The following is a 16,350-nucleotide window of genomic DNA, read 5'->3' as shown; positions in this document are numbered from 1 at the left end:
GTGTTTATATTGCGCCGGTGCGCTACGAACATTGATCACCCGTGATTTATCGCGTTTCATTGCCACTAATAACGCTCATAAACCACTCTTTAAAAAAAATGTGTGAGCCTATGAGATGTTTATCTCAATTGCGAGGCGGTGCCATAAAGTCGGTAGTTGTTGTGGTGGTGGTGGTGGTTGTGGTGGTTGGGGTTTCTTCCCGAGGAGTTCCGGCGATAATTTCCCCGCACCCCCAATTCATCTTCAGAAGAGCACAAAGATTATAGATGATACAAATACATATTTAATGAACACAGTTGCTGAGCTCAGGCGCCGGTAGCTTCAGAATGTCCAGCGGCCAGTGACAAACAGCACCATCAAAGATGATGAGCGTTATAAACACGTTTCTTGAATCGAGCAAGGCTATTTTGAGAAATTTGTAAAGGAGACGACGACGATGATGGCGATGACGGGAAGAGGGAATGCCAAAGTGGTTCCGATGCAAGGGAAGACACAGAGAGAGAAGCGAGTTGGTGATTAAGGTGGGTGGGAGAGTGGGTGAGTGAGTGGCTGGGTGGCTGGGTGAGTGGGTGGGTGAGTGGGTGAGTGAGTGGGTGGGTGAGTGGGTGGGTGAGTTGGTGATTAAGGTGGGTGGGAGAGTGAGTGAGTGGGTGAGTGAGTGGGTGAGTGAGTGGGTGAGTGAGTGAGTTGCTGTGATCTGCAGTCTGGAGAGTGGGTGATTGGTCGAGTGAGCGAGTTAGTGGTTAAGGTGGGTGGGAGAGTGGATGGATGGGTGAGTGGGTGGATGGGTGAGTGGGTGGATGGGTGAGTGGGTGAGTCAGTGAGTTGCTGTGATCTGCAGTCTGGTGAGTGGGTGATTGGTCGAGTGAGCGAGTTGATGATTAAGGTGGGTGAGTGAATGAGTGAGTGGGTGAGCGAGTGGCTGGATGAGTGGCTGGGTGAGTGGCTGGATGAGTGGGTGAGTGAGTTGCTGTGATCTGCAGTCTGGTGAGTGGGTGTGTGAGCGAGTTGGTGGTTAAGGTGGGTGAGTGAATGAGTGAGTGGGTGAGCGAGTGGCTGGGTGAGTGGCTGGGTGAGTGGGTGTGTGAGCGAGTTGGTGGTTAAGGTGGGTGAGTGAGTGAGTGGGTGAGTGAGTGGGTGAGTGAGTGGCTGGGTGAGTGGCTGGGTGAGTGGGTGTGTGAGCGAGTTGGTGGTTAAGGTGGGTGAGTGAGTGAGTGAGTAGGTGAGTGAGTGGCTGGGTGAGTGGCTGGGTGAGTGGGTGTGTGAGCGAGTTGGTGGTTAAGGGGGGTGAGTGAGTGGATGAGCGAGTGGCTGGGTGAGTGGCTGGGTGAGTGGGTGTGTGAGCGAGTTGATGATTAAGGTGGGTGAGTGAGTGAGTGGGTGAGCGAGTGGCTGGGTGAGTGGCTGGGTGATTGGTCGAGTGAGCGAGTTGGTGGTTAAGGTGGGTGAGTGAGTGAGTGAGTGGCTGGGTGAGTGGCTGGGTGAGTGGGTGAGTGAGTTGCTGTGGCTTGCAGCCTGGTGGTTGACCTCAGTGTGGTGGATGCTATCAAGCAGTCAGTGTCCGGTAGAGCGAGGCCTCAACACGGGCGGAGGAATAGGTGAGCGACGAAGTTGAGAGGAACGGTAAACAACGATAGCAGCGATAACGGAGCGTTATGCCATGCCCATTGGATAATCCGGCCATGAGGTCACCACGACGAAGCGGGGGGTTGAGAAATGTGTTTCTGGGGGGTGGAAGGGGGGTGGGGGAGTGATGCCCTGCGTGTTATTTCATTCATTCTGTTGGGACGTCTCCGTAAGTGCCTCGGCAGTTCACTCCCGACGAGGGTAGAGGAAGTCACTGCAATTATCACCGCGAGGAAACTTTCAAAGAGATTTAGAATATTTCTCCTCCACCCTCCTCCTCCTTCTTCTGCTCCTCCTTTTCGTTTCCGCCGCGCTGTGACTCTCTGACGGACTTTGTTTTTACCGTGTTCCGCGAAGTCGGAGAGCGACCACAAATTAAAGTCCCGCGATTAAAATCCCCCAGAAATAAGTAATATTAAAAAAAACTTTTTTTTTAAAAACACGCTTTAATGAAATGTACCGTACTGGTAATGGAAGAACTCCACGACTCCAGGAAGTGGCCCCGAAGCTTGCCACAACGTAAGGGGCCGTGGCCAATTACAGCCAACGTCAGTTGACCGTGGACACTTAGACCCAAGCCGAAACATAACATATAAAAAATAATGTTTTAAAATGTTTTTTTTTTTATGATAGAATATAGTATTGTCATCAGTATGACATAAGTATACCAAGTTTTTATTTAAAAGATTTGAGGATACAACAACGACAACAACGACAAGAACAACAACAGACAGAGTGAGTTAAATAAAAGCGTGTAATAAGCGCGCGCCATCGTTACGAATGCGCCCCCGATTTCAACTCCGGCTACCTTGGAGAGCTCCCCAACTCGCCCGCTCCCACAGCGAGACTCACCAATATCGCAGTGGCCCGACCCATTTCCGCAATAAATTAACGGCAGAGTCCCATTCATTTCCACCCACCCACCCATCCCTACTCCCTCACCCCAAACGAGTGATGTACCGCGCCGTTTATTGTATCTGTCGAATGTGAAGCCGTGAAGGGATCTATTTGTTGTTAATTGTAATTTCCGCCAGAGGCCATTGCGACATGAGCGAACGTCTCTCCGGGCGTCGTTGATTTTGACCTCTTTATTTGATTTGATTTTGACCTCTTACCTCCACTTTTCTCGGGCCGAGACGGGTCGCAGGGGATTGTGGGTTGCCACGTGCATGTTTTTGCGTGTGTGTGTTGAACTTCTTTCGCACCGTACGTAGCCAACCGTGCTTAATGTGAGTTGCGGGGAAGGACACCATACTAGACGTCATTCGTGGCGATGACACACACACACACACACGCGTAATTGACTAATGAACTCGCACGGTTAATCGACGCATTAAAAATCCACGCTGTTGACTGCTCTGACACATCCCACTCCAGACGGCGTCTCTCCGTGACCTGAATGTTCGTCGCCGCGGTATTCACCCCCTAACAGTTCAATAAATTTTTCACGAAATTTCGGGGCCGAGGCGACGGCGAGGCATTCACCGCACATCCCGTTCGGTGACCGGGCCGAGACCATCAACTCCACCGCACCCACGTGGAGCCGTGCGGACGATCTCGGGACCTCTCGCGGTGACCGCTGTTCCGCACGGAAGAGGGCAGCACTTGCCCACCCCGCTCGCCCTGCCACCCAGAGCGGTGGCTACGGGGTTCTTTTTTTGTGTGTGCGCCGTGATGGATGCCCTGCGCGCACGGCGATTTGTCTCCATTATCTCGTGGAGATCGATTTTAGTTTTTGTATCTCATTTCTCTCTCCCTCTCTCTCTCTCATTTTGTCTCCCTCTCGTTCCCCCTCTCTCTCTATCGCGCTCTCACACCGCACTCTCACACACCACTCTCTCTCCCACCACTCTCTCCCACCACTCTCTCCCACACCTCTCCAACCTCTCTCTCACCACTCTCTCTCCCACCTCTCTCTCTCACCACTCTCTCTCTCCCACCACTCTCTCTCACACCTCTCTATCTCTCACCACTCTCTCTCTCCAACCTATCTCTCCCACCACTCTCTCTCCCTCTTCCACCTCTCCCAGACCACTCTCTCTCCCTCTCCCACCTCTATCACACACCACTCTCTCTCCCACCTCTCTATCTCCCACCACTCTCTCCCACCACTCTCTCCCACACCTCTCCAACCTCTCTCTCACCACTCTCTCTCCCACCTCTCTCTCTCTCCCACCACTCTCTCTCCCTCTCCCACCTCTCTCCGCGCCACTGTTCGCGCACGCAGTCACTCCGGAGTGCATCACTTTTACAGCGGCAAATTGGAGCACGGGTGAAATAATTGCGGACGCTTCGTTTTCATTGTCTGACTCCCCGTAGGCGGAGCCGCGGTGCGTGAGTGTGCGTGCGTGCGTGTGTGTGTTCGTGCGTGCGTGTTCGTGTGCGTGAGTGTGTGTTCGTGAGTGTGTGTTCGTGTGTGTGTGTTCGTGAGTGTGTGTTCGTGTGTGTGTGTGTTCGTGCGTGCGTGTTCGTGTGCGTGAGTGTGTGTTCGTGAGTGTGTGTTCGTGAGTGTGCGTGCGTGCGTGTGTGTGTTCGTGCGTGCGTGTTCGTGTGCGTGAGTGTGTGTTCGTGAGTGTGTGTTCGTGTGTGTGTGTTCGTGAGTGTGTGTTCGTGTGTGAGTGTGTGTTCGTGTGTGTGTGTTCGTGAGTGTGTGTTCGTGCGTGTGTGTGCGTGAGTGTGTGTTCGTGAGTGTGTGTTCGTGTGTGAGTGTGTGTTCGTGTGTGTGTGTTCGTGAGTGTGTGTTCGTGTGTGTGTGTTTGTGAGTGTGTTCGTGTGTGTGTGTTCGTGAGTGCGTGTTCGTGTGTGTGTGCGTGCGCGTGTGTGCGTGTGCGTGAGTGTGTGTTCGTGTGTGTTCGTGCATGCGTATGTAGATAATTGGCGTCCGTGCGTGTTCGCTAACAGCACTTGCCCCAACAGCCTGCGAAGTCTATAACTGGGGCTGCGGATGGCTGAAAACCGAGTTATATGGGGAACCTTTGTGTTTGCCTCTGTGTAGAACGGGGAGTGGTAGCATTTATACTGAGCGCACTGCGCTCCAAACCCGGTGAGTAGAGATCGATTCCTGACCAGGACTAACATCAGTAGCGGCGTTATTCATTCTGAACATGCACGCCTGTCAAGAGCCCACGTGCCCATCGGCACAAATACATATTCTGATTCTGAGTGAAGCTAAACTGGTACTGGGCCACGATGAGACATCTCCTTTACCAGTGGCAAAATATAGTAGTAGGTTTTGACCCTTTCAACTGGTACAAAAACTGACACCTTCATACAAGGCATCATGTTTGCAATAACCACAACACAAGCAGTCAAAATGCAAACAAAAAGAAACAACTCTGATGATGATAATGATATGCACTGTCCTTGAAGTTGATTGGTTCACACCCAAGACAGCTTTTCTTAGAGCCTAGTCTCCATTGGTGTTGGACCAGATGACGCCAACAGGCATATAACTCAAAGACAGCGCACTATCAGAGTATTGAGAGCTCGGGCAAGCATTTACACTATGAGACCTCCTTTACCAGTGACAAAATATAGTAATAGGGTTTTACCCTTTCAACTGGTACAAAAACTGACACCTTTATACAAGGCATCATGTTTGCAATAACCACAACACAAGCAGTCAAAATGCAAACAAAAAGAAACAACTCTGATGATGATAATGTATGCACTGTCCTTGAAGTTGATTGGTCCACAGTTATATGCCTTTTGGCGTCATCTGGTCCAACACCAATGGAGACTAGGCTCTAAGAAAAGCTGTCTCGGGTGTGGACCAATCAACTTCAAGGACAGTGCATATCATTATCATCATCATCAGAGTTGTTTCTTTTTGTTTGCATTTTGACTGCTTGTATTGTGGTTATTGTAAACATGATGCCTTGTATAAAGGTGTCATTTTTTTTTACATAAACATCCCGTGGAGACTGGGAACAAAACGAAGTGCAAAAATTGACGGCAAAACTCGTTGCCGATAACCTCCACGGGCAGCAAATAAAAGCCCCGGGGGCAGAGGTCGCAAACGGGTTTTGATTCCTTACCCGTACCCGTACCCGGCCGCACCAGGGTCGCAAACGGGTACCCGTACCCGGCCGGGTACGGGTCGCCGGGTATCGAGTAGGGTACGGGTATCGGGTACCCGGTTGCGACCTCTGCCCGGTGGCAATGGAAAAGGAACTGGGAGCGGGTGGTTGCACGCTCCAAAGCCGCCAGTTCGTGATTTGTGGAGAGTTCTGGCAGTGTTGGCTCGCGAGGAAATTGAGAGATAATGACTTTATCCCATCGCGAGGCGAGAGTTCTCCTAACACTTTATAATAATAATGAAATTTGTAACGCGCGCAAATTTGCGGATGGAACGGCCGCAACTCGGAGGCGCGGAGCCAAGCTCAGAGTCACTCTAAAGTCAGGTTTGTAGGGGCGTGATTTTAAGTGTCTCTTGAAGCAGATGATGGAGGTGATGCTTCAAATGTGCAGAGGGATGATTGCGTTCTAGACTGTGGGGGCAGCCACCGAGAAGCAGCGCATAGCCGTGTCCGTCCTGGATCTTGGTATCGAGAGGAGTTCGTGAGTCGCACTGCGAAGACATCTGCCGTGTGCTCAGCTGCAAGTCGTCAATAGTGAAGAGAGGTACGGGGGCAGCCATGCACGTCATGAACAAAAGCCTCAACTTAACAACAACAAAATCCACTTTTACCTTCTGGCTTGCAGGCTTCCTCCACCTTCCCCATATCTCTCTCTCTCTCTCCCCTTCAGCCTGTGATTGATAACATTTGTTGTAAATGAAGACAGTTTAATTGCAGTTTGTTTGAGTCGCAACCTTGAAAACCTTGGAGGGGTCATATCCGTGCCTCTAATTGTTTGGTGCAGAGAGCGCCGAACGAGGCCTCGTGTGTCTGCTTCCGCCGGGGAAAGCGGTGGCGCCGATATTTACTTTACAATCGTCAAATGAACTAAACTATAAACGGATATTTTTTTCTATTTTTACCAGCTAACGCTCACGGAGCGATATGTCTCCATTTTCAGAAGCGCACCCTGGCTATCACAAATGATAGCCCAACGAAGTGTGGTCTTGTCATCATCGCGTGGCAATTTGTAGCAGCGGCCAATGACTCTGAAGGGGCGACGTTGAGTAATACACGTGGAGGGGAAACAAAATCACGGAGGACCTGGAGACAACAACAAAAGTCCGCAAATCCGATCGATGTAGTGCCACAGTGCACACTCAGAGGGTCCTCCGCTGCAGCTCTATGATACCCCATTCAGCGGGGGGCCGTGAGCTCACACGCGGTTTCCAAGCGGATAAGAAAGCACTGTCCAGGCTCAGGGCTTAGCTTAGCTAGCGATGAAACTCACCACGGTCACAAAGACAAAGATGCCCCGTATAGCCTCAGCAGAATGAAGGGGCAAGTGCTGTTAGCGAGCACACCTATAATGGCCGGCACAGCACACGAGGGGGTGGGTGACCAGAAACCACGCCCGGCCGCCTTTGTTTCCCCAGTGGCGATGTTTACACACCGCGCCAGGTACCCATTTTGAGGCTGAGTCGACCTAGGGGAGGCCCAGGACCGGTTCTGATAATCGTCACCGGTGTTGGCCGTGAGCGGGAATCGAACTCGGGTGACCAGGTTCGTAGCGCAGCGTGAATTGCTGCACTACGGCTCCCCACACGGTCACAAACGCGCACACACACACACACCTGCGATATTCATCATGTTGGAAAGGTTGTCGCAGCCAATCGCGCCTTCGTGGTGGTCATGAGGAATACCACTTTGTGGGAAATTGAACAGTGCTCATCAGCAGTGCCGGATGAAGCTAGTGTGAGGCCTGTAGCATACGTTATAAAGGGGTCCTAAATACAATAAAAAAAACGTAAACATTAAAACATACACATTTTGAACTTGCATAGTAAAGTATTTGTATTTTTTCACTTGCTGTACAGCCAGATAATACGACAAATCGCTAACCTTAAACACGCAGTCGTTCATAAACGTTGAAGGCGGTATAGTACTATAGTAATAGAGCAAGTGCAGAATCACTGAACCGGAATTGATAGCTTGAAAGCTTTTAGCGCGGGGCCCTTGAACGTGCGGGACCTGTAGCCTATGCTACCTTTGCTACTAGGATAATCAGGCACTGCTCGTCAGCTTAAACGGGTCCCTGCCATGGGAATGAGGAGTTGTCCAACCACTATCTCAGGATGTTTTAAGCTGAGCATGAAGACACGTGCTTGAGTGCGACTTTAATACATTTCAAAGTCCGGTATTGTAAACGCGAAAACAAAATATAACACCACCGCTGTAGGACGTTAAGATTTCCTCTTTTTTGTCATCGCACGTGTTAAGCATTGAGAGAGGGGCGTAGAAGCCACGATTTGAGAATTTAATATTTGCTAAATAAACGCCGGCCTCTTGTATGAATCGGGAACTCATTTTACGAACAAAAAAAACCCTTTCGCGAGAATTTCGCGGGGAAATATTCGCGCGCGTTCTCTGGAAATTGCCATGAATTTTTCATTGTTTACCGAAAGAGCCCTTGCGTGTGTGTGTCTGTGTGTCTGTGTGTGTGTGCAGTGGGGAGCGGTGGTGTAGCGGTTAGCGCGCTGAGCTACGAACCCAGCGACCCGAGATCGATTCCCACTCACGGCCAACACCAGTGACGATTATCTGAACCGGCCTGGGCCTCTCCTAGGTCGACTCAGCCTCAAATGAGTACCTTGGTGCGATGTGTAAACATTGCCGGCCTTCATAGGTGCTCGCTGATGGCACTTGCCTAAACAGTCTGTTACAGGCTATACGGGGGATCTTTGCCTTTGCATACTTACTACTATAATTTCATGAGCCAATAATGTCTGTGGGTCCCGCGCGTGACGTCACTCCACGTCGACCAGCCCCCCTCATTAATAATCATGAACAGGTGACGTCCTCCAAATGGACCACCCCCTCATTAAAATTCATGAGCGCGTGACGTCACTCCACGTCGGCCAGCCCCCCTCATTAATAATCATAAACAGGTGACGTCCTCCACATGGACCTCCCCCACATGAATAATAATTAGCGGGTGACGTCACTCCACATGGGGGGGAGGGGCGAGGCGCCTCCTCCCCCCCCTCCTCGGCGTCAACTCACAACCCTCACTGCAAAGGCAGAACCCTCACGTCATCACGTGATCCACGTCACATGATCCATGTAACGCTGTTGAGACATCGAAGTAAAAAGGACGTCATAATGAACAATGGATTATAACCTTTAAATGAAATCGGCCTGTGTCACCGCGCCCTTACAAATTGCACATTAATGCGACGAAAATCACGTCGCGGTCTGATTTTCGTTGGCAAGTTTCAGATTTACTGCAATCCACCCGTCCTAGTAAATACATAACCACAGATAAAATTCTCCCACCCCGCAGCTAGCACGCTGTTATTGGTTTGTTACCCATTCGCAGCTAATAACCGCCGCGTTTAACGGTGCAAAATTGAGCAATAGTTGTTACTAATCTTCTTGGTTCTTTCGGTAAAGTCACTTAGAAGCGAAGTAATAAAATAATAAAAATAAAACATAATAAAATAATTATCACGACGTTTCGGCCACAACGCAAGCAGCCATCCTCAGGTGAAAACCAGGTCTGTCGAGGCGACAGCGTCTGAATGAAACAGCACCATGCTTGGAGCATATATTTAAGCTGGGTTGGAAGGGGGGGGGAAAGGGCGCCTTGACAAAAGAATTTGCATATCAGGAGGAATTTAGCATATTTATGGGAAATGCAGGTATGTGATTAGTACTACTTATGCCCGTGCATTACTACCTTTGGCGCCGCATGAGATGTGCATGCAAAGTGAATAACGCGTGGCCCAGCCGCTGAACGCGGGCGGTTTTAGTTTTTTGTCGTGTTTTGTTTTATTCCAAACGCCCCGATAAATAACGGGAGGCCCGGACACGCGGCTCCACGATTCGTTCGCTCATCCTCGGACTACATTTAATTTAGAATGATTCATATGAAAGAGCGCTTTAATATAACTGCGCGTAAAAACGGGTTTATTTATAGTACTGACAGGAGAGAGAGAGAAACGACTGCATTAATTTGTTTTTATTAAAGATGTTACTGTACTGTGGTCATTATTATGATTGAAGCTTTTGTTGTAAAAGGTGCGTGGGGTTACTCACTAGCAGCTGGTGCGGTCGGTGAGTGTGTGTGAGTGTGGTGAGTGTGTGTGAGTGTGGTGAGTGTGTGTGTGTGAGCGTGTATGGTGTGTGTGGTGAGTGTGTGTAGTGAGTGTGGTGAGCGTGGTGATTGTGTGTGTGTGTGAGTGTGTGTGGTGTGTGTGTGGTGAGTGTGGTGGGTGTGGGCGTGCGTGGTGAGTGTGGTGAGTGTGGTGAGTGTTGTGTGTGTGGAGAGTGGTGTGTGTGGTGAGTGTGGGTGAGTGTGTGTGGTCAGTGTAGTGTGGTGAGTGTGGTGAGTGTGAGTGAGTGTGGTGAGTGTGGTGTGGTGAGTGTGGTGAGCGTGGTGAGTGTGGTGAGCGTGGTGAGTGTGGTGAGCGTGGTGAGTGTGAGTGAGTGTGGTCAGTGTAGTGTGATGAGTGTGGTGAGCGTGGTGAGTGTGGTGAGTGTGAGTGAGTGTGGTCAGTGTAGTGTGGTGAGTGTGGTGAGCGTGGTGAGTGTGGTGAGTGTGAGTGAGTGTGGTCAGTGTAGTGTGGTGAGTGTGGTGAGCGTGGTGAGTGTGGTGAGTGTGGTGAGTGTGGTCAGTGTAGTGTGGTGAGTGTGGTGAGCGTGGTGAGTGTGGTGAGTGTGTGTGGTGAGTGTGGGCGTGTGTGGTGAGTGTTGGGGAGCGGTGGTGCAGTGGTTAGCGCGACTGCGTTACAAACCCGGCGAGCCGAGTTCGATTCCCGCTCACGGCCACCAACACCCGGTGACGATTATCTGAACCGGTCCAATGCCTCACCTACTCACTCACATACTCACCTACTCACTCACATACTCACCTACTCACTCACATACTCACCTACTCACTCACATACTCACCTACTCACTCACATACTTACTCAATCACCTACTCACTCACATACTTACTCAATCACCTACTCGCTCACTTACTCACTCACATACTCACCTCCTCACTCACATACTCATCTATTCACTCACATACTCATCTACTCACTCACATACTCACCTACTCACTCACCTACTCACTCACATACTCACCTACTCACTCACATACTTACTCAATCACCTACTCGCTCACCTACTCACTCACATACTCACCTCCTCACTCACATACTCATCTATTCACTCACATACTCATCTATTCACTCACATACTCATCTACTCACTCATTCACTCATCCTACTCACTCACATACTCACTCACACACTCACCTACTCACTCACATACATACTCACCTACTCACTCACATACTTGCCTACTCACTCACATACTCACCTACTCACTCACATACTCACCTACTCACTCATTCACTCACCTATTCACTCACATACTCACTCACCTACTCACCCACATACTCATCTACTCACTCACTCACTCACATACTTACTCACTCACTTACTCACCTACTCACTGAGAAATCCCCCTGCTCCTCCGTCCACTCCTGCACCGCGTCTATGCCAACACGAAGTCGACCACTGTCGGTTGTGTTCAGGGTGACAACGAAACCACGCAACACGTGGTGCCAGGGCGTGACGTGGACGACACCGCGGGGCGGATAGAGTGGAACCACGTGGACGAACCTCCTGGCACACATCATCATCATCATCACCGCACCTCCCGGCTTTGGCATTCCCTCCTCGACGAACCTGGCAGGTTGTTGACATCAACCGCATCAGATCACCGCCGTCACGCCGGTGCGCGCATCTCCTTCACGAATGGAAACACTTGAAGGCAAATCGGCAGCAGCGCGGACCCAAACTACGGATCGCAGAGCGAACGACTGCGGTCTGAGCTTCTTGAACCAAAGAGCAGGAGGATGAACAGCAAAAGGACACGAACTCTTAACTTGGTTTTTTTTCGATTTAAAGCTTTCGTGACTGCAGGGATTCATATTCTTGGTTCTTTCGGTAAAGTCACGTAGAAGGGAAATAATAAAACAATACAATTTTTAATTTTTATTGTGTTTTATTGTATTATTTTATTATTTCCCTTCTACGTGACTTTACCGAAAGAACCAAGAATACGAACTCTTAACTCATGAAGCTGCTGGACACAGTGCCATGCCAATAGCACGTGTATCGACTGTGTGTGTTGACTGCGATGCATTTCTGAACTCCATTGAGCAACCGGTACACATATTGAGATCGCCCTTAAACTCGGGGTGGCTTCAGTTTAACGGCAAATGAATAAACCCTGGAGGCGTGACCCTGAACTCGAATATTGAGCGGTTCACCCGCTTGCTCACCAACTTATAGAAGTACGGTACAACGATTGATGTTGCTGCACTGCAAACTGCTGGCTACCAGCTAGCGCAGTCCAGAAGCTGATATGCACGGTGGTCAGATTGCTTTGTCTGACACAAAAGACAAAGATCCCCCGGATAGATTTAACATACTTTTGGGGCAAGTGCTGTTAGCGAGTAGCACCTATGAAGGCCGGCACGGCACACGATGGGGCGGGGTTACGAGCACCACGCCCGGCCGCCTTCGTCTCCCCACTGACTGGTGATGTTTACACACAGCACCAGGTACCCTTTGATGCCGAGTCAACCTAGGGGAGGCCCATGACCGGTTCAGATTATCCGGGTTTTTGTCGCGCAGTGCGCTAACCACTGCGCCACCGCTCCCCACGGTGGCACGGAGCGCGCGTGTGATGAAGAGAAGCACGCGGAGCCCCGACGCCTCTGAGTTGACGCACAGCAAAGAGAAGTCACGTTTTAATACAGAGCACGAATGCCCAACAGTAACAATTCATATTAGTGCATCTTTAGAATCATTTTCAAGGTACATATATATATACGTGTGTACACACCTTGTGTGTTCAAGTCTGCGTGTTGTGTGTAATAAAAAAAAACACGCGGATATCATCAACATGTATGGACGCACATTGAGAGCCAATGATACACACCTCACTAAAATAAGAAGTGAGAAACTCCGAGAAAACCCAACAGTTTGTAGCAAAGGCTCCACGCATCTCCACATCCGTCACCAATCTCAAAGCCCCCCACTCCGTGATGCGTCCACTACGCAGATGCCTCCTTCATCCAGCTGTGGATTGACCCACGGCTGACGTCTGTACGATTTGTCTCCCCAGCGCGCACGAATCGCGCGAGCTCTGGATCGCCAGTGGGGGTGAATCATTCAACCACGGCAGCATTCAGACGAATCCAAATTCAAAGTTCAATTCTTCTAATGTTCCTATTCTTATATCGCCGAAACGAGCGGTGGTCATCGCCTTAGGCGGCACTGAGCCAGTGGCCTGATTTCCACATTCACATGCCAGGGGCCAGTATGACCACAGGACAACAACCACAAAATGGTACATATTTTAATGACCCTGGAGAAACGATGATAGGCTTGCTGAGCTGGGACAGCCTTGACAGGTGGTACTGTTTGATGTTGATGCTGTTGCTTATGATGATGATGATGGTGATTATCCTCATCTGAGATATCTTCCTCTGCACGATGCCGTGCACGCGTGTGGCTATGCCAGGCTGGTCTGACCCAGTTTGTAAAGTCCTAATTAGAGTGCTTTGTTTGATCTCGACTGACAGTATCACAGCACCTGCTCCCACTGATGGAATAATAAAAAGTCACGCAGGTAAAAAAATAAAAATTAATAAAAGTAAAATAAAAATAAAATAAAAATCACGACGTTTCGGAGGCAACACAAGCTTCCGTCTTCAGGTGGAACAGTCACAGCACGATAGCTGTATCACTTGCTTGTGTTGCCTCCGAAACGTCGTGATTTTTATTTTATTTTACTTTTTATTAATTTTATTTTTTTACATACGTGACTTTACCGAAAAACCTAAGAATAATGAAGTCTAAACCCGAATTCACTGCGCGTCTCATCGTACGCGGCCATTTGATGACCCGGCTGAACCCATTGGCTGCTGCCACACCTGAGAATCTTCTTGGATGACGCTATGAGTAGCAGTGGCTGCAACACGGATTCGAACTCAGGCCCTCTGCGGTGCCGGTTAGGCGATCTGACCCAGGTATCGGTCACGGGGCCACCTCCAACTCCCAATAAGCATCATCAGCCGCCATAAACAATCCACTTGTGGATGAAGACCTCCTCATGTCGTCACCATCTCTCACGGTCCGACGATGTAACAGCTAGCGCACAATCTGATGTCATCGCTCCATCTCCACCGTGGATGTCCTCTTGTACGGATCCTTCCCTGGGCTGACACTCGGCCACTTTCCCTTATCGCCGTGACGCGTCCTGCTTTTAAAACAGGGCTAGGGCCGTGTTCTTAGTCAGGGCTCTAAACCAGGCCTCTGACACTCAGGCTCAACGTGGTCTGGGGCTGAGGCTCAGCTCCATGGACATCCTGGCGTGGCTCGGACCCAGTCTCAGAGCCGGCTCCAGTGAAGCGTGGGCTTCGAGTCGGCTCGCTTGAGCCAGAGCCAACCCTGAGCCGAGCCGACACGAAGCACACGTGGCTGGCTCGTGCTTCCCACGCGACTGCCCCGTGAGATATTGTCGAGCGTTTGTCGGGATGTGAAAGAAGACAGCGAGACGGGGGGGCAATGCCAACGGAGCTCATTGTCACCACGATGACTGCGGTTACACGGAGCCAGCGGCGAGGCGGCGGGGGGGGTACTCATTCGTGAGAATAAAGCCTTTACCCTGTCTACCGCAAGAGTAAGAACAATTACAATAATAACTCTCGAATATATAAAGGATCCGGAATACAAAATAGGATCTCGAGATGACGCGCGGAACAATTCACATCGGCATTTTAACAAAAAACAACAACAGCAGTGAACGGAAATTTAAACTGAAGCAAAAGGTAAAGGTGCAGCCCTGCAATTGCCTGCTCACGCCCACGACCCGTCTCGAGATTCCCCAGAGAGTCTGAGTGGCTCCCAGATGCCCCGGCGCTGCTGCGCAGACGCCTCGTGCCCGCAAGGCTGCAGGAAGTGGTCCGCGCAAGTTGTTTGATTATCGACCTCGCCTGGTGTGCAGGAGGTCGTGGGTTCGATCCCGACCCTGACGCCTGCTGCTGTATATTTAGAGTTTGCGTCTCTCATCATCATGACGGTGGCTAGGAAATGTTAACTACCTCACTTGGTATGCAGGAGGTCGTGGGTTCGATCCAGACCCTGACACGAGGCTGTATATTTGGAGTTTGCGTGTCTCTCTTTAATCATTATCATCATCACGGTGGCTAGGAGATGTTAACTACCTCGCTTAGTATGCAGGAGGTCGTGGGTTCGATCCAGACCCTGACACGAGGCTGTATATTTGGAGTTTGCGTGTCTCTCTTTAATCATTATCATCATCACGGTGGCTAGGAGATGTTAACTACCTCGCTTAGTATGCAGGAGGTCGTGGGTTCGATCCCGACCCTGACGCCTGCTGCTGTATATTTGTAGTTTGCGTCTTTCTCTCTCATCATCATCACGGTGGCTATGAGATGTTAACTACCTCGCCTGGTATGCAGGAGGTCGTGGGTTCGATCCCGACCCTGACGTCTGCTGCTGTATATTTGGAGTTTGCGTGTCTCTCTCTAATCATCATCATCACGGTGGCTAGGAGATGTTAACTACCTCGCTTAGTATGCAGGAGGTCGTGAGTTCGATCCCGACCCTGACGCCTGCTGCTGTATATTTGGAGTTTCCGTCTCTCTCTCTAATCATCATCATCATCATCACGGTGGCTAGGAGATGTTAACTCCCTCGCCTGGTGTACAGGAGGTCGTGGGTTCGATTCCGACCCTGACATGCTGCTGTATATTTTGAGTTTGCGTGTCTCTCTCTCTCTGTCTCCCCGTGGTCGCGTATAATTTTCTCCGGGTCCTCCGGTTTTTTCCACCAACATTTATAATCAACGTCACACGTTTAGAGTATTTTGGCTGCTACACATTTCAACTTGACGATGATGATGATGACGATCAGCCACTTCGTCGGGCTATCATTTGTGATCGCCGGATCGCCTCTGAAAAAAATCTACACAGCTCAAGAGGGCCTTGCCTGGTAAAAAAATATAAAATATATAGTTCATCTTCTTGGTTCTTTCGGTAAAGTCACGTAGAAGGGAAGTAATAAAATAATAAAAATAAAACATAATAAAACAATTCTCACGACGTTTCGGCCACAACGCAAGCAGCCGTCCTCAGGCTGCTTGCGTTGTGGCCGAAACGTCGTGAGAATTGTTTTATTATGTTTTATTTTTATTATTTTATTACTTCCCTTCTACGTGACTTTACCGAAAGAACCAAGAAGATGAATCCCTGCAGTCACGAAAGCTTTAAATCGAAATATATAGTTCAGTTAAAAAAATAGTGTAGGTTGACTGTGTGGGTTGACTGTAAAGGTTGACTGTGGAAGTTGACCTTGGAGTTTGACTGTAAGGATTGACTGTGTAGGTTGACTGTAAAGGTTGACTGTGGAAGTTGACCTTGGAGGTTGACTGTAAAGGTTGACTGGGTAGGTTGACTGTGGAAGTTGTCCTTGGAGTTTGACTGTGGAACTTGACTGTAGTGGTTAACTTGACTGTGTAGGTTGACCTTGGAGGTTGACTGTCGGTTGACTGTGTAGGTTGACTGTAAAGGTTGACT

This window comes from Lampetra fluviatilis, chromosome 49 (assembly GCF_964198595.1).
Source record: "Lampetra fluviatilis chromosome 49, kcLamFluv1.1, whole genome shotgun sequence".
Classification (NCBI taxonomy): domain Eukaryota; kingdom Metazoa; phylum Chordata; class Hyperoartia; order Petromyzontiformes; family Petromyzontidae; genus Lampetra; species Lampetra fluviatilis.
This window is presented reverse-complemented; position numbering follows the sequence as displayed.